The following is a 20,830-nucleotide window of genomic DNA, read 5'->3' on the forward strand; positions in this document are numbered from 1 at the left end:
TTTCCTCAATCAAGATAACACTAATCACATCATCAAATTTTAGGGTATTAGATCAAGAAACAAAATTACTCATAGTCATTACCAAACCATTCCAACTTTAAGACAAATAACACAAAATCAAGAGAGCCCTAATTTCATCATCAAAAATAACATTTATAGAAGATAATTGAGTAGTAATTGTATTAAACTCATTTAAATGTTCTACAAAAGATGCACCTTCTACCATCTTCATATTAAATAAATGCTTCATGAGAAATACCTTATTTGAATTGGAGGTCTTTTCATATAGTTTTACTAGGGTTTGCATCAACTCTTATATCATCTTCACTTTTGTAATATTAAATATCACCGATTGTGCCAAGCATAATCAAATACTTTCAAGTGCCTTTCGATCAAAAAATTTCCACTTCTCATCTACAAAAGTTCCTTGTTTCTTGGCTTTTTCTTTCAATGGCTACGATAAATCCTTTTGATAAAGATAGTCCTCCATTTTTATTTTTCATAACTGAAAGTTTTTCCCATTAAACTTCTCAACCTTCAACTTATCCCCATCTTCCATTGCTCCCACTCAACTGTGAGACTTTCCTACAAAGGATAACTAAACAAATAACTTTTCTCTAATACCACTTGTTAGGATTAACCATAGACAAAAATAACATTTACATACAAATATAACCAACATTAGAAAGTAATAAATAATATAGAAGAGAACACGAGACACAAAGATTTAATGTGGTTCACCCAATCCCTGCGCTATGTCGACCAAACAATGAGTCCAATATTGTTATTATCCAATGATTACAACCTGATTACAATCACACTTTATGAAATCCCTAAGTCTAAACCATTTTATAAAATTATTTTTTCTACTTTAGGGTTAAAATTAATTACAAAAAATTAGCCCAAAAATGTTGATAAAGTAGCCCCAAATTATTTTTTTGAAAAAATATGGAGTATGTACAATGCTTCCCTAATTAGTCACCACAAGCTAACAATCTCCCACTTGGGGACTAATCAGGTTCCACACCAGACAACAATCTCCCACTGGCGACTAGTCTTGTAGTAATGAAGCTACTTCATGAGGGTCCCACTAGATCAAACCACCCTGGACTTAGTTGTACCTTTATTCTATTTAGTTAAGAAGACCAACTAAAGATGATGAGGAGTTCAAATTCTCCCTTGTCACTAGATTTATAAACATATATCCTATATCAATGAATAGAATATAAGAAGTTGTTGGAGCCATGAGATTGGGCCAATTGTTTGTAGTTTAATTAAGACTTGGAGGTGGACCTTTCTTGGAGTTGGGATTGATGTGTGATTTAATTTCCCATGTGACAAGTAAGAGATAATTATGAACCTCATATGATGAATTAAAAACCTTTCTTACAAATGGAAAGAGTGATACCTTTAACAATAGGAATAGCGTAGATATGGTAGAGTTGGAAATGACATGTACCTTAATTGAGTTTTAATTTTGTCATTAAGTAATTTGATTTAGGTGTAATAATAGTTAGTATTATTCTATAATTATTCATCATTCTTTTATTTGCACAAATTCTTGCTTCGGTGCTTCTTAATCTATGGTAGAGCGCTTCCTTTGGAGTATTGCAAGTAAATTGTGAATTTTTCATGTTATTAGTTATAGGTTGGTGGTTGTCCACTAAAGGAATGATGTTTTCATTTTCTTTGTTCCTTTTAAAATTCTCTGCATTTTCTTATATTTGTATATTATTTTACGGGTAGAAGAAATATTGTATGGAGTATGTGGATGTGTGTTTTTGTGCAATGATTTTTTGGTTGGTTTATTCTCGAGTTGTATAAGGTTTTTATTGTTGTATATTTGTATGTAGATAATGAGTGTCTTTGTAGATGTCTCAATTCTTTCAAGGGGTTGGAGAGCTAGAGGGTTCCATGCTAGAATAGATAGTTAGTTCATCGTACAACCCTTGGGTCATATGTACTTTTTTTTGTGCATGCAAATTAATTGAAATATTTTACTTGAATTGGATTTTTCAAAGAAAAACATTTTATGTCAGGTGAACTTAGTGTAATGAAAAATGTTTAGTAATCTACTTATTAGGTTCTACATTTTTTTGTGAGTTTTGAAGGTTCATGTGTTTAAGTAATCATTGACCATAGAGTATTAGTATAGGCACATTTTATTTTTGTGAGTATTGTGTATTATGAGTGGTGGTTTTGGATAGGAAAATAAACTGTGCACATGGGAAGAGTGCATATGTGAAAGTTTTGATCTTTTGATAACTATTTTCACCATGAAGATGTTTACAAGTTCAAACTTGATATTTTACTTTAGAGTTTATTCTTACATTTTATAGGTGTTCACACATTTGTTGTTTTTTCTAAAATATTATATATTTTGTTGAGGTTTCCTCATTTTAACAAAGATAAATTGTTAGAAAGTAAATTTGTTAAAAAAAAAATGCTTGTGCCCCCTCAGAATGACGTGATTATCATAAAAATATTATTTTGGGAATCGGAACGCTTGATTAAACTTGGATTTTTTTTTTTATTCTTATTATTACGAACTTGGGGAAAATTTAAAAATTTTGTGGCTATAATTCCTCTATTATTCTTGAGTTTTGGGAATATAAAGAAATCTCTAATACCACATGTAGAGAGTCAATTTTCATAAAAAATGTCACATATGCAAACTTCATAAGTTGTAGAAAGAGTCCATTGAAAAGTCAAAGTTCATTTGCATAAAATATCAAGACCAAATAATATCCTTTCCTTTATTAATTGAATGAAAATTATTTAGTTTTGACATTTTATGTAAATGAACTTTTTATTTTTAATCGACTCTTTCCATAATTTATGAAGTTTGCATATGTGCCATTATTTATGAAAACTCGGTCTTTGCATGATAGTATACATTGAGAATTTAAGTTTATCTATATTGTGGTGGTATAATATTTTGTGGCATTATAGGGGTTTATGTGTAGAGATTCCATGATGAAATAAAATAATAATACATATTATTAAGTTTTCTATGTTTTAAACAGGTGAGGCAACATAAAATCACCTCAACCAAATTTATGGAGTGTTTATACATAACAATTATATATATATATATATATATATATAATATGTATGTACGTATATGTATATGTGTGTGTGTTTCTATATATATATAGACACACACACACACATATACATATACATATACATACATACATATATATATATGTGTGTGTGTGTGTGTGTGTGTGTGTGTGTGTGTATATATATATATGTTATATTGGATTCTATTTCAAATACAATGTTGTCTATTGGTGCTTAGGGGAGGGGAAACACATTTTTTGTCTATTGGTTCACTAGGTATCATTTCAATAGGTTGAAAGATTTTTCACAATTATCATTTCACTTGTAAGGAAGATTTTTGTACAGTAGGTGAGTAAATTGATCACTTATGTGTACTAACTGGTATATAAATTTCCTTATTGATAAAAAAAATTCTTTTAATGATCTTAGTTGACTCATGTTTTCTGGAGGTGGATTTCTATGGTTTCTTGTACTTTTTTTGGATTTACTTCTATTCTCTTAACAGAGACTATGTTGTTAAAAATAGATAATATTGAGAGGGGCAGAGGGTTGAATCAGTATTCTACAAACTTTTTCCCACAACTAGATATTATTAATTACTTTACAACATATTAATTAAAACATGCTTATGAAAGTAAACCAATAATGTTGAATGTAAATAAATCCATACACAAAGATAACTCATAATACCATATTTTGTTAACTAGGGAAATCCTGGCCAAGGGAAAACTCCAGTGGGGATGGTACCCACAAAATATTCCACTAAACAAAAGAATCCTATTAAGGATGTTGACCTTATTAGGAGTCTATGAAATACATATAGTGTCTTGAGCCTTGTTAGAGGACTAGGTCCTATTAAAAGCCTCACCCTATTAGGAGTTGCTTCAACCCTATTAGGAGTTTCTTCAACCCTATTAGGAGTTGTTAATAGAATTACATATGTATGCAAGAGGAGCCCATTGCCCTAACACACAATTATGAAATATAGTGCCTTTATACAAAAGAGATAGATACAAAAATCTTTTTACTACTGACTTTTGTGCTTCACATGTTTTTGATCTTTCATCAAAATTCATATCACATAACCTTCATATAAGCTTGCATAACATACACATAGTTTTCATACACTCTACACACTTTGCCAATAATGATTTCTTATTTATACCTTTTCTTTTTACAAAATATTGTCCAATCGGCTTTGATGGTTCCACATGTTTGGTTAAATACAAAATTAGCCCACGCTAACGTAGGGTTAATATCTAGGATTTTGTCCCTAAATAATTAAGTAATTATTTCATAAACAAAATTATTCCTTAACCTATTATTCGACTTTTACTATTGTGTTCTACTTTTCTTTATTTACTGCCTTTACAGATAAATCTGATATAATTGAATCTGTATTGATCATACCATATTGCATGCTTAGACACATCATCAAGACTATTTGTACAACCTACCCTTAAATGCACACATGAAAATTTTCACTATAGACTTCACAATATCAAAAACTATCTCTACACTACCAGTGAAACTATCTAACACTTAGACAATTTATTTATCTCTGACTGTAGGGTCTTTTCCATCTCAACCTGAGATATATCTTGCCTCTAGAGTTTGATATTGTTGGAGCTCAAAATTTCTTTCTCATTTTGAGCGTCCATTAAAATTTTTAAATCAAGTCAAGCCTATGAAAGCCCTATAAATGCTTTTAAGTGCATGTGTACCCCATTGTTGAGTTAATGCAAAAATGGTGTTTAATGTTTCTAACACCCTGCATTCAGCCTGTCTAAGTGTTTCACGAAGTTTAATTGTGATTCCGAGTCATTTTTCGAAGTCCTATTTTGAGCCAGTATCAATTTTGCATTTTCACCTAAGTGTCAGACAACAACATAAGGCCATGTTTGCACCTAAATATCTTGCACCCAGAAATGTGTCATTACTTACCACTTTGGGAGTATCTAATATCCATACTTGAGAACCTATGTTTCAGATTTTGAGTCATTTTGAGTCCGTTTGACTAGGTTTTGAATCTCTCAAAGTTGGTTAGTTACTGTTTTCATTCGTTTGCACTTTGCACAGTTTTCTCGGAAACCCTGTTTGACCTGTAATAACTTTTGACCAGCTAATTTGAATGCTAAAATTCCTTTTGCATTGCATTATAGATATCAAAGACTTTTCATGTTTCAAGTTTCAGCTCTTGATGAATCCATTTGATGATTTTTCAAATGGAATTCCTAAAGTTTTACTAGTGTCATTTGCAAATTGATTGGAACCCCTATTTGTGACATCATATCTCATGATCCGTGATTGGCTAGATTGAATGGATTGTACCCCTGTATTTTCCTATGAAAATACTCCAAGTGTGTCAGTTTGTAAGTCATGACGAATCCATTTGCACATTTTTCCAGGTCCATTCCGTTTGCCAAAATCACTTTTCAGTCATTGTTCTAGTTGATGAAATCTAAGTAGCCCATTTTGACTGATCGTCATTTCTGCCCCATGATTCATCATGAGCCCAAATCATAGAAGTACAATGTCCTCATGACAGAGAACCAAGGCCCTAGTTTTCGTCATTCCAAGTGCCCATATGTCTAGTTTTCTAGGCCATTTCCAAACGCACTTTCCAATTTTCTAGCATGTTTATCTGCAGGTGAATTTAAGTTGGCAACTTCTGAGGTCGATATCTTTTGACCTTGATGTCGTCATGGGATGAGATCTAACAAGGCTGTTGAACATGTCAGAGAGATGATAAATCTTGAGTTTTAGAGTTATGTCAGATGTTTGAATTACTTTTTAAGACCAGCCTACAGGCCCTGTCATCAGAAAGTCACAGTTTTTAGAGAGCAAAATAAATGTGCTTTCAATGATCAATTTGTGATCAAATTTGATTCCAGTCAATTCGAGAGGGTCTGTGGATCAGTCTACAGATCAGTTGTCCGTAAACAAAAATTTTTATAGTTGGACCCACTTTGGGGCCCGACTAATTACATAAGACTGATGGAATTATGTAGGGATTGAAGAAGCTCAAGTTGGAAATTGATTATTTATAATGCTTATTATATCATTGCACTGATTGAATCACTAGTGTTAAATCAACAATGTTTCTCCTTAAATGTACATAGATATATGATTGCCAGGGGAAGGGACAAATTTGTTATATGTGGTAATCAAATGAACGAGCATATATTGTTGTAGTCAAAGCAAAGAGCATGCCATCAATAAAAATCATCCATGTGACTGAGGATGAGACTTAATATATATGCTAAGTCCATGCCTGGTAGAGTTAGCGAAAATGCTAAGTAAGCATTCACAAATGGCAAGTGATGAAGTCTACATCAAATGTGAGGATACCATGATATCTAATGCAAGGCGTCTTTCATATCCTAGTGCTAACATAGGGAGGGAGTAGCCTTCATAATAAAAGAAAATTTTTGGCCCCTACCCACGTTTTGGAGCTGCCACTTCATGGTGAAGTTCTACGTCCATAGAGAAGCAAATCCACGCATTGGCAGAGGACGTCTTAGCGCGCAAAAGAGTCACCAAACAAAGCAATAATCCGCGATCGAGAAAGCAAAGAGGAGACTCATGCATTAGAAGTATATGCCAACCAAGAAGGTATCCATGCCATTTTAAGGAAGAGGTCCAACATTAAAAAAGTTGGAGCAGCGTTAAGAACTAGAGAGAACCCGTAGAAAAATGCATCCAAAGCAGAGCAAGTAAAAAATGGAGAAGTCAATTTGAAGCAGGACGTCCATGCATTTTGTGAGAAACAAACTACTAAGTAGCATTCAAACAAAGCCCACAGTAGCCTTCACATGCAAGAGGCAACTCACGTAAAATAGAGCACCCTCACATTGCTTGAAAAGAAGAAGCCACAGTTTTAAATAAGGGAAATACCCAATGAGTAGATCCATAGGTGTCTACACCAGAGGCAGATTAGGTGTACAAAATTATGAAGTAGGATTAATCATTGCAACAGGCCGACCATGCATTTGCAATAACTGTAGCAAGGAGCTCCTAGCAACAGGTGGCTTGGGTTTTTAAAAGAACTCAATCATCCAAGAGCTACAAACAATCATAAGGAGATGCCTGGCAAGGGATATGAAGAGAAAACACAGGCTATAAAAAATGTACAAGAATAAAGAAAAGAGAGAGGAATTAAAGCCACAGCCTTCCAAGAAGTCATCTATAGCTAGTAAAATGCCCACGTTTGAAGATAGGACCTCACGTGTTTAGAAGCAAGGCCTGATTAGAGGCGCTCCCCAAACAAATCAGCCATGTCTCTTATCCCACATTCTTTATGTGGAGATAGTCTTGTTTTTTTAAATACATCAGCACACTACTTACAACTGTCTAAAAGGCATGGGCCTTTTCAGACGCAAAGTAAGCTTGTGCGGTGGGCCCGTGATCGGCCGGAGGGACAATAAAGATTGATGTCAGTGTGTCATAGGCAAATTTTTAAACAAACTTGCACAGGACCTAATGTGGCGCCAAAGGGCAGAGATTGAACGAGATTCGGACACATGGCAGAGATCAGCGGTGTTCGCTTCCTCGCATTAATAAGATGTGTACGAGTTAAAAAATGTGAGAAAGTAGGTGGTTGACATGTGGTGATGTAGGGTCCAGGTGTAGTGATGTGGGGGGGACATGCAGGTTCAGGCGGGTGCACAGGATTGCGCCATGTGGCAGATCCAACGATATCTGCATTCCTGCATTATCAAGATGCGAAGAAGTTAAAAAATGTGGGAAAGCGGGTTGTTGACACATGGCGACATGAGTCTTGGTGGTGCTGACATGGCATCTAATGTAGAGGTGGGCCAATCAAATAGTGCCACGTGGCGATTGGTCAAACTAGGTTTGACCTTGGATTCAAAAAGCAATGGAGAAAATTGAAAGTGATGGAAAATAATAATTTTTTATGATTTTCTCAAAAGGAATGCACGTTCAGTTTTTTCAAATCAAATAAGGTTAGACTTTAGAAAAACTTTAAATTTTTGAAAAATTAAAAAAATCAAAGTTGCAAGTTAGACTTTTCTAGCAAAGGAACCATTGTCAAACTGAGTTTCAATGGGTTTCCTGAAGGCCAAATAGGCAATATTATATATCGCCAGAATCGAGAGAAGATGAACTTTCCAATTTCGAAGTCAATTTTTGCATAGGTAGCAGTCTATTTGAGCTACTAGAGGTTTTCTTCCAGATTCCTATTGTGCAACCGAATTCAAGTATCAAAGCTCAGAACTAATTTCTAACAAGGTGATGACTTGAATATCAGTAAAAGGCAATGGAAATGTAGTTAGGGTCGAATTTGTTCAGATTTACTTAGTAAAAACTTATTCTCACTGGCATTTTCATGAAGAAATCAAATATTTTGGTGACTCAAAAGGGTTTCATCATTTCAATAGAGATATTTTGCAAGTCAGTAAAAGAAATGATGAAACAAGATCATATCAGAATGGGATATGGAAGGAAGAAGTTATTTAGTTATAGAGGATTGCATTTCAAATGGACACTTGTCACTTGAAGATTAAATCCGAGATTCTTTCCTTTGCTATATCTTTCTATCTTTCATTCGTTCTAGGGGTTCCAATTTTTGTGACTGAGAAACCAGTAGGTTCCAGTCTTTTCGAGAAAAATCTGCACATTACTGTGATACCAAGGTTTTGGATCCAGTTCTGGTTGCATTCCCATGACTGTGACACCATTTTCTTTTAGCAAATTCTTCTCATGTGAACAACAACTAAGAAGTATATTACAGATAGTTCTAATATGTTTGGTATTTTCATGTTTTCATTTCATGTATCTAAATGTATATTTTCAAAGAAAATGAATACATATGAGCAGTATTTCATTATTTTCATTCTTGTTCTCATCTCCTGTCTCAGTAATCTGTAGTGTTATGTGGTCTTGGAACAAAGAGCTGAGATCCATTTGCTTCCCCTTTAGGTTGTATGTGTGATATATTTTGATGTTGGAACAAAGTGCCAAGTAAATGCCTGATGTGTTTGACAGGGTTACTGGTTATGTTGAGAAGGATATTTTGTGAGAATGAGATCCGAATGAATACTAATGTCTGAATCACAAGGTGATTAGATAGATCTGATGTCTGGGTATACAGAATATGTCCTGATGTCACAGATGTATGTTTTGAATTCATGGATTTTTCCAATGGATTAGGCACTGATTAGAGATAGGATTATTAACATCAATAATTGATAATCACTTGTTATATTGCTGCATGTTTGAGGATCTGTTGAACATCAACATCAATAATCAACGCTTTTCCCTTTCATGTTGAAGAGCTCTAATAGAATGCCCTCAGTCAGCTTATGAGGTTCCTAGATATGCATTTAGCTACTGTAGATTGATTTTATTTCATGAGTTATTAGGAGAAATAAGGGTTTTATCTGCTTCATATTACATTCAGTGTATGCTTTGACAACTGGTACCATATAAGGAATCTATAGGTCTACCCACCTAGGTTTTGCAGAGGCTGAAGAAGAAGAAGGGTCTAGCCTTATAGTTGGCCTGCTGAGATATATCTTGCCTCTAGAGTTTGATATTGTTGGACCTCAAAATTGCTTTCTCATTTTGAGCATCCATTAAAAATTTTGAATCAATTCAAGCCTATGAAAGCCCTATAAATGCTTTTAAGTGCATGTGTACCCCACTATTGACTTAATGCAAAAAAGGTGTTTAATGTTTCTAATACCCCACATTCAACCTGTCTAAGTGTTTCACGAAGCTTAACTGTGATTCTGAGTCATTTGGCGAAGTCCTATTTTGAGCCAGTATCAATTTTGCATTTTCACCCAAGTGTCAGATAGCGACAGAAGCCCATGTTTGCACCTGAATATCTTGCACCCAGAAATGTGTCATTACTTACCGCTTTAGGAGTATCTATTATCCATACCTAAGAACCTATGTTTCAAATTTTGAGTCATTTTGAGTCCGTTTGATGAATCCCTCAAAGTTGGTCAGTTACTATTTTCATTCGTTTACACTTTGCACACTTTTCTGGGAAGCCCTGTTTGACCTATAATAACTTTTGACCAGTTGATCCGAAAGATAAAATTCCTTTTGCGTTGCATTATAGATATTAGGGACTTGTCATGTTTCAAGTTTCAGCTCTTGACGAATCCGTTTGATCATTTTTCAAACGCAATTCCAAATGGAATTCCTAAAGTTTTACTGGTGTCATTATTTGCAGATTGATTGGAACCCCTGTTCATGATGTCATATCTCCTGATTCGTGATTGGCTAGATTGAATGGATTATACCCATGTATTGTCCTCTGAAAATAGTCCAAGTTTGTCAGTTTGTAAGTCATGACGAATCCATTTGCACATTTTTCCAGGTCCATTCCATTTGCCAAAATCACTTTTCAGTCATTGTTCTAGTTGACGAAATCCAAGTAGCCCATTTTGACTGATCGCCATTTGCGCCCTGTGATTCATCATGAGCCCAAATAATAGGAGTACATTGTCCTCATGACAGAGAACCAATGCCCCAATTTTCATCCTTCCAAGTGCCCATATGTCCAGTTTTCTAGGCCATTTCCAAATGCACTTTCCAATTTTCTAACATGTTTATCTGTAGGTGAATTTAAGTTGGCAACTTCTGAGGTCGATATCTTTTGACCCTGATGTCCTCATGGGACAAGATCTGACAGGCTTGTTGAACATGTCAAAGAGATGATATATCTTGAGTTTCAGAGTTATGTCAAATGTATGAATTAGTTTTTAAGACCAGCCTACAAGCCCTTTCATCAGAAAGTCATATTTTTCAGAGAGCAAAATAAATGTGCTTTCAATGATTAATTTGTGATCAAATTTGATTCCAGTCAATTCAAGAGGGTCCGTGGATCAGTCTGCAGATCAGTTGTCCATAAATGAAATTTTTTTTAGTCAGACCCACTTTGGGGCCCAACTAATTACATCAAACTGATGGAATTATGTAGGGATTGAAGAAGCTCAAGTTGCAAATTGATTATTGATAATGCTTATTATATCATTGCACTGATTGAATCGCTAGTGTTAAATCAACAATGTTTCTCCTCAAATGTGCGTAGATATATGATTGCCAGGAGAAGGGACAAATTTGTTATATGTGGCAATCAAATGAACGAGCATATATTGTTGTAGTCAGAGAAAAGAGCATGGCATAAATAAAAATATTCTGTGTGATTGATAATGAGACTCAATATATATGTTAAGTCCATGCCTGACAAAGTTAACGAAAATTGAAAGTGATGGAAAATAACATTTTTTTCTTATTTTCTCAGAAGGAATGCACGTTCAGTTTTTTCAAATGAAATAAGGTTAGACTCATTTTAAATTTAAAAGTACTTAAATGTGAAGTTTGAACTTTATAAAAACTTTAAATTTTTGAAAAATTTATAAAATCAAAGTTGCAAGTCAGACTTTTCTAGCAAAGGAACCGTTGTCAAACTGAGTTTCAATGGGTTTCCTGAAGGCCAGATAGGCGATATTATATATCGTTGGAATCAAGAGAAGACAAACTTTCCAATTTCAAAGTCAGCTTTTGCATAGGTAGTAGTCTCTTTGAGCTACTAGAGGTTTTCTTACAGATTCCTATTGTGCAACCGAATTCAAGTATCAAAGCTCAGAACTGATTTCTAACAAGGTGATGACTTGAATATTAGTAAAAGGCTATGGAAATGTAGTTAGGGTCGAATTTTTTCAGATTTACTCAGTAAAAACTTATTTTTAGCGGCACTTTCATGAAGAAATCAAATATTTTGGTGACTCAAAAGGGTTTTATCATTTCGACAAAGATATTTTGCAAGTCAGTAATAGAAATGATGAAACAAGATCAGATCAGAATGGGAGATGGAAGGAAGAAGTTATTTAGTTATAGAGGATTGCATTTCAAATGGACACTTGTCACTTGAAGATCAGATCCGAGATTCTTTCCTTTGCTATATCTTTCTATCTTACATTCGTTCTAAGGGTTCCAATTTTTGTGACTAAGAAACCAGTAGGTTCCAGTCTTTTGGAGAAAAATTTGCACATTACTATGATACCAAGGTTTTGGATCTAGTTCTGGTTGCATTCCCATGGCTGTGACACCATTTTTTTTCAACAAATTCTTCTCATGTGAATAGCAATTGAGAAGTATAGTACAGATAGTTCTGATATGTTTGGTATTTTCATGTTTTCATTTCATGTATCTGAATGTATATTTTCAAAGAAAATGAATACATATGAGCAACGTTTCATTAGTTTCATTCCGATTTTCATCTCCTATCTCAATAATCTGTAGTCTTATGTGGTCTTGGAACAAAGAGCTAAGATCCATTTGCTTCCCCTTCAGGTTGTATGTGTGATATATTTTGCTGTTGGAACAAAGTGCCAAGTAAATGCTTAATGTGTTTGACAGGGTTACTGGTTATGTTGAGAAGGATATTTTGTGAGAATGAGATCTGAATGAACACTGATGTCTAATCAGAAGGTGATTAGATAGATCTGATGTCTGGGTATACAGAATATGTCTTGATGTTACAGATGTATGTTTTGAATTCATGGATTTGCCCAATGGATTAGGCACTGATCAGAGATAGGATCATTAACATCAATAATCAATAATCACTTGTTATATTGCTGCATGTTTGAGGATTTGTTGAACATCAACATCAATAATCAACGATTTTCCCTTTCATGTTGAAGAGCTATAATAGAATGCCCTCACTCAGCTTATGAGGTTCCTAGATCTGCATTTAGGTACTATAGATGGATGTTATTTCATGAGTTATTAGGAGAAATAAGGGTTTTATCTACTTCATATTAGATTCAGTGTATGCTTTGACAACTGGTACCATATAAGGAATCTATAGGTCTACCTGCCTAGGTTTTGCAGAACTTGAAGAAGAAGAAGGGTCTAGCCTTATAGTTGGCCTGGTGTCTGAATGGGCATTTTGAAAATGGGAGTTAGCTGCCACTAGATGTGTTTTGTTCTCATCAGGGTAATTGAAAATCGATAATGTTTCCAAACACCAACAGATATCTTGCCATAAATGATAACCCTTACTCATTTTACTGAGTCATATTTCCAACAATCTCCCCCTTTGGAATTGATAATAACATATGGAAAAATTGGCTAAGCCCCAAACTGTTACTCAAAAAACTTTCTCAAAAATTAGCCTTTACAAAATTATAAAATTACAAAATGTGTGGATCATTACACTTATAACCATCTTTTCCTTATATATCCTAATACTACTACTTCCCCTAGTATATAACTATTACTTCCTTTTACATATTATTCTATACAATTTTATACAATTTTTTTGTACTCTTCTCCCTGTTTGACATCAATGACAAAGTTATCAAAATTTATATACATGTCATAATTAAATTACCTCTTCTAACCTAACTTGATTTTCTTGAGATGCAATCTACAAAATCTTTCTTTAACTGCTCCAAAAATTTCTTCCATGTATCTCTTAGTGCTCATGTAGTGCTCAAAAGTGCATACAATGCATATGATGCCACTTCTACTACATTCAAATCAATATATGTAAACTTCTCATAAGATGTCTTAGCCATGAGACATTCTTCCAAATTTTTTAGTAGCATAATAATCTTAGGGGATAGATGTTCTTCAAATATAGAGAATTGTTTAATTACCCTTTCGTTGTCTAGCTCAATGATCCTGATGGCATCATGAACTTTTTGCAACTCATTCTCAATGTCTTCAATATTCACATTTGGTTGCTGCAATCTGTTAGTGAGTGTTTCAAGTTCACTCATCCATGCTGAGATCTTACAATCAATGTCTTTTAAATAGTTATAGGATATAATGCATTGTCCATGCAACTCCTTTCCCTCTTCAAGGCATCTTCTTAACTCTTTCACACAAACATCCAATGTTTGCATGTCATTACACACATTTGTGTAAACTATATCAAATAGTTGTGCATCATGCCTTATCTATGCCTATTCTAATAAAATATATGACAGAGTGGTGAATTCTTCATCAAACACCTTCATCGTATCCTTTTCCTTTTTCTACAAATAGGGTTTTGTTATTTTGGATGTCACTACACTTTGCATTCTTTCCAAGAATTCTCCCAAAGTTCTCTCTAGAGATTTCACTATCTTGTTCTTTTCAAATAACTTACTAAATGAAGATATGATACCCTTCTATTCATCATCATGTCATCAGATACTACTGGGAGTGTGAGAATCAATGGTAATTTTTTTGTAATAGGTGCAACTTTTAGCTCATTTGCCTCATGTTGAAAGACTACTTTATCAGCCTTTATGTTGAAATGTTTGAGTTGTGGTTGGAATGCAATTTCTTGCATCACAACCTTCTAGCTTTTCTTTATTTTCTCCTCTTCTTTCTTTTCCGTTCTCCTTTTATGTTCTTCTCTTCGTTTCTCTTCTCCTCTTCTACTTCATTCTTTTCTCTGTTTCTTTCTTTCTTCATCTTTTTCTTTCTTTCTTTCTTCTTCTTTCTTTTTTTATTCTTCCTTCCTCTTGATTTCTTCTTCCTCTTTTCTCTTCTTCTTCTCTTCTTCTTCCTTTGTTTTATTTTCTTCCTCTTCTGTTCTTCTCTCTTTCTTTTTCTTTCTTCTTCTACCCACTTCTTTTCATTTTCTGTTCTTTCCTTTTTCTTCCTCTCTTATTCTTTTCTCTTCTTCTTCACTCTTTCTTTCCTCCTCTCCCTCATCAGAGCTAGAGTAATAAATAATATTTCCAACAATGTTTGGCCTAAGATCATTAAAAGGATCTTCTTTTTGGAATTACAATAGGAAAGGTAAACATACAATGATACAATGCAATCTCTCATAAAGCAGAGCAAGTGGGAAAACCTGATGGGAAAAACCCTCCTCCAAAAAGAGAGATAAGTACAATAAAGAAGATGAGATAGAAGAAGACCTCAAATGAGGAAAATATCCCTCCTAGAAGAAAGAAGAGAGAAGTCAAGGGAATCCCCTTTTTGCAACATCCCACACTCCTAAGAGATCTTGCAAATGAGTATACTTGACCTCAGTAAAGGGTTTCATGAAGATATCTGTGACCTTCTCTACTGTAGGACAATACTGTAATGCAATTATCTGCTCATGTATCAGATCTTTGATGTAGTGCATATGAACCTCAATGTATTTGGTTCACTAATGCTGAATTGGATGTTTAGAGATCTCAATAGGACTTTGATTATCACAATGGATGACTATAGGTTTAGGTAGATCAAATCCAAACTCCTCTAATATGTTCCGTAACCAAAGAGATTTTGTAGCCACATTAATAGTGCCTTGATACTCAGCCTCAATTGAAGAAAGAGCAATAGTATTTTGTTGCTTAATTTGCTAACAAATGGTGCCAGAACCAAGGTGAAACATGTAACTTGAAGTAGACTTGCAAGAATCAAGATGCCCTGCATAGCCTGAGTTTGTATATCCAACTAGCTGAAGTCATGTACCTACTGCATAGTGTATCCCACATGTATGTGTAGCCTATATGTAGTGCAAGATGCACTTGGTGGCCTTTCAATGATGCTCATGTGGTTCCTGCATGAAGTGAGAAACCATGCCAACTACAAAAACTATGTCAGGGTGAGTATGTGTCAAGTAGATGAGACTCCCAACTAAATATTTGTACAATATAGCATCAACAAGTGGAGTGGTACACTTGGCCTCTAACTTGAAACTTGAAAGAAAGAGAGTAAGAGTAGGCTTGAAATTACTCATGTGAAATCTAGAAAGCAAGTCAAGAGCATACTTGGGTTGAGAAAGTGTGATCCTTGTTGAAGATTGTTTGATATACTAAGGAAATAATGTAGTAAACCCAAGTCTATCATAGAAAATCTATCCTACAAAGAAGTATTGACATTGGCAATGATGGATGAAGTACTTCCCATAATGATCAAGTCATCTACATAAAGCATGAGTATCAGTTATGAGTCATCCTTCTAAAGAATGTAGACATTTGAATTAGAATGACACTTGGTGATTCCTGCTAAGAGTAAGAAGGAATCCATCTTGGCATACCAAGCCTAAGGACCCTGCTTAAGACCATAGATAGACTTCTTCAATCTAAAAAAAATAGAAGAATCATGTATGAACCCCTATGGCTGCTCCATATAGATCTCCTCATGAAGATCACCATTCAGAAAAGAACTCTTTACATCCATCTAATGTACAACCCAACCATGAGCTAGAGCAATAGCTAGTGTTAATCAAATGGAGTTCATCTTGGTGACTGGTGCAAAACTCTATGTATAGTCAATAGCCAGAACCTATGAGAAACCTTTGGCAACTAGTCTAGACTTATGATTATCCACACTTCCATCCACTGCAAATTTGGTTTGATAGATCCACTTACACCAAACCAACATTCATCCCTTAGGAAGGGGAACTAAGTCCCAAGTGTTGTTTTTCATCAAAGAGTTATATTCTTCCTCCATAGCCTTGTCCCATTCTGGAATCCTTGATGCTTCCTTGAATGACTGTGGATTTGAAGCAATGGCAATATATGCATGTGGAAATGATTTTTGTTGTGACCTTGTCCTTCGAGTATCTAAAGGATTCCCCACCAATGAACCTGCTGAATCAAGAGTTTGTTGTGCCCAACAAGGTTTAGTGGAAGAAGAAAGAATGTCCTTAACCATTTGTGGACCATGTAAAGGTGGTGTCCTATGAGTCAAAGTTAAAGGAATCTCATCTTTCGAGTCACTATTATCACTATTATCACTTTCCATGAAGGAGGAAGAAAGAGGAGTTGAACAAGCCAAACTTGGACAAGTTTCTTCAAAATGAACACTCCTCCCAAAAAATATTTCTAGTGTCTCTGGATCCATGAGTTTGTATGCCTTAAGATGGTCAAGATATCCAACAAATATACATGGTTTTCTTTGAGGTTACAATGCCTTTTGCTTTTGTGGAGGTATCCTTTCCCATGCTAGACAACTAAGAACTTTAAAGTGCTCTACACTTGGTTTTTTGCCACACCAAGCCTCAAAAGGTGTAATTTCATCTAAGGCCTTATGGGAACTTCTATTTTGGATGTAATTGGCACAACACATGGCTTCTACCCAAAACACTTGATCTAGAGACTTATGTTGAAGCATACAAGTGGTCATCTTCTTAAGGGTTCTATTCTTCCTTTCAGCAACAACATTCTACTATGGCATGTATGCAACTAAATGTTGAAGATCAATACCCTCATGAGTGCAAAATTCTAGAAGCTCGGAGTTGACATATTCCCTACCAATTTCTATTCATAGAATCTTGATGGATTTCCTTGATTTTTTCTCAACTTGAGCTTTGAAGGTGATGAACTTAGCAAATACTTCACTCTTATGAGCAAGAAAGAAGACCCAAGTGTAGTGTGAAAATTCATCAATAAAGGTGAGAACATAGCAAGCCTTACCAAATGATGTTTTTGGAAATGGGCTAGCCACATCATTATTAACCAATTCAAGAACAAGAGTAGGCTTCCAAGACTTTCCCTTGTCATATTTCTCTTTGAGATGCTTGCCTACTTCACAACCTAAACATACACCCTCTGAATACTTACTTGAGGTAGACCAATGACCATATCCTTGCTATTGAGTTGTTGAAGGTTGTGATAACTGAGATCTCCAAATATTTCATGCCATAGTTTACTTTGTGAATTTGAATGAGTCAACAAGGAAAGGGAAGTGGACTTAGGCACAAAATGAGAAAAGAAATAAAGTATTGTCTCATGATTAGCCTTTCAAACTACCACCAAAGAATCATCCTTGAGATTTTTCACCACAACTTTATCAGGAAGGAACTCCACTTTGTTGCCACATCCATAGTGAGTTATTTGGTAGATGGAAAGAAGGTTGGTGCTAAGGTTAGGAACATGAAGAACATCCTTGAAGACACCATTGTCCAACTTAACATTCCCTTTCCCTTCAACTTCCACTTGAGTGTAATTTCCCACATATATGTAAGGTACATTTGATGGTTTCAAAAAGGAAAAATGCTCCCTTGAAGCACCCATATGATGATTAGCTCCTGAGTCAAGAACCCATTCCACATCATTGTTTTTACTTGCTACCAAAGCTTTCCCCTTACCTTTTGAAGTGGTCGAAGATCCCTTATCCTTATAGGAATTTGGTACATCAATTTTGAGTTTCCTCATTAGGTTTACCAATTCATCAATTTGCTTATCCTTACACTCATGTTCATCATGACCATTCTTCTTACAATAGGCACAAGTTTTCTTCTCCTTTTTGTTGGAGTTTTTTCCCTTCTGATTATTTTTGGAAAAAGACTTTCCTTGTTGTGAGGAAGATTTTTGAGTGGAAGAAGATTGATGAGAGGAAGATTGTTGTTTAAAGGAGGATTGTGGCATGTCATCTTGTGGCTTAGCCTTCCACTACTTTTATTTCTTGTTGGAGTTTTTACCACTTGAATTCCCTTCACTAGCTACCAAGGCTTTGGTCTTGGAAGACTAGAGAATTCCCATACTCACTAAATTATTATGTTCTAAGATCAACATTTCTAGAAATTTCTTGAATGAAGGCTTAGTGTAGGCACTACCCATTGTTAATTTGTGAATATTATAACTGGAAACAAAGGCTACATATTTAGGTGGAAGATGAGTCATCATACATTTGATCATCTTTCCATCCTTGATGGGTTCACCAAAATCCTAAAGTTGTGCCCTATACATGTCTATTTGGGTAAGATAGTCTTTGATGGTGTCAAAATTCCTAGGATCCAACTTAAGAAGTTTATCCTCAATGGTGTAGGCCATGTCTTCATCTACCATCCCATACAAAGCTTCAAGTTTAGCCCAAACTTCTATTGGATTGGTAAGTTTCTTAACATGATATTTGATGGGATCAGAGATATTCTTGAGAAAGGTTCCTAGGGCCATTTCTTGTTTGGATTCCTAGTCTTCTTTTTGAGCCTTATCAACATTAGTAGGAGTTTTTTTTGCTGCACCAGTTACATAATGCAGTAAACCTTTTTCAACCAATGGATCCTTTATGTTTTCTTTCCAAGTAACATAATTATGTGGAGTTAACTTTGAAAAAGAACTCATAATGCAAGAGGACAATATCAAGGAGACACAAAGTACAATACACCCCCCCCGCCCCAAATGAAATATTTTGGCACTTTATATGTATTGCATTTACAATAGTCCACTTGTCAAAATGGACAAAGTGGGCTTCTAATTTTGTTATTTACAACCTCCTCTTGGAGTTCAGATCTGGAAATTTATAATGTAGCTCAGTAATACAAAATTTTTGAAGCAATACAATGCAAAATAGGACCTATTTCTGAAAGTGGTATTTTTATTGACAGAAGACTATAATCTAATTGTATATGTGGAAAGTAGACAAAAAAAATGCACTTTCAAAAAAAATGGAACTTGTTTTGGAGTCCAGATGAGCCCGTACAGAGCATTTGAAGATGTAAAATGCAGTATTGGACAAGTACAGTCACCAAAAGATGCTATTTCTGACAAATTCATGCACCAAAACTAGAAAAGAACAATACCACTAAAAATTTCAACAAATTCTACCCAAAATATAAAAAAATCACACTTGATTTGGAGTCTGGATGGCTAAGTTATGGCCTCCCAAAGTTAGACTGTCAAATCAAAACCCAATATGGAGAGGGGTTTGGGTAGGAAACAAATGTGTTAAATTTGATAGTTAAATGACCGTCACAGTAGTGTGATTTTGCGTAGAAATGATAGTTAGATGAATGTCAAATTTAATGTTATGAAATGCTGATATAAGAAAAAAAAATTCCCCTTACTAATGTGGTAGGTTGACTGTGCATACGGATCTAATGTCACTGTGTATGGATCATACAGAATACAAGGTGGTAGCTAACAAGGACATACCTATGGCTTAGGTGGTAGTCTATGAGGTGGTCAGCTGACTAGACTATGTTAGACACATGGAGGGAGCTGACAAGTCTAATGTTACCACATAACAGATCATAGAGGCACTGTGTTGTAGTACGTGTCTACTAAAAAATGTTGTTTGGCGTTAGAGATGAGTTTGACAATGCCAAAATTCCTAGATTGGTGATGGTAGCTAAGGAGATTAGGGTTGCCAAGAATTGTGTCAAAGTGCCAGGATCAGAGTGCTTAGAGAAGTGACTGAGAAAGGTGTTTAGGGTGTTGACGGTGTGGGATAAAAATCCCACATGTGATGTGAGGTGTGCTTGCAATGTATATAAAAAGACAAGTCCTTGGCATTTGAACAAATGTATGAGCCACCGATGGGATATGTGAATGACCGGGTAATTGGTTTCGGCTGTCAATGGACATTAAGATGCTACCAGAATATGAGTTGACCATTTCTATTAAGGAATATCCCACTAAATATTCTCTGTAGGGGTCGGGGTTTCACCACTTGGTTACTACTAAAAAAAATTCTCTATAGGCCTAATAGGCCGAAAAAATATTTCGAAAAAATGTAGAAAAAAGTAGACGGAAAAATATTTCAAAAAATGGTAGATTTGAAAATTAAATTAAATAACTCTTAAATGACCATACCAAATTTGCAAATTGGGCCTTTGGGTGTCAATTTGCTAAAAACATTTTCCTCAAAATTGACTATGGCCCAATATAGGTGTATTTATAGTCAATTTTCATCGAATCAACACTTTGGATACAATGGTGAGGCTCGCTTTGACTCTAAACACTCCCAATGACTGCAAATGCTCTAGATATGAATCAAGTCTCTTTGAGAGATGAAGCAACAAGGTCTCCAATGGCAATGTGAAGAGAATCTCCCTCAACTC

This window comes from Cupressus sempervirens, chromosome 7, assembly GCF_028749045.1.
Source record: "Cupressus sempervirens isolate cs-2001-9-10 chromosome 7, ASM2874904v1, whole genome shotgun sequence".
Lineage (NCBI taxonomy): Eukaryota > Viridiplantae > Streptophyta > Pinopsida > Cupressales > Cupressaceae > Cupressus > Cupressus sempervirens.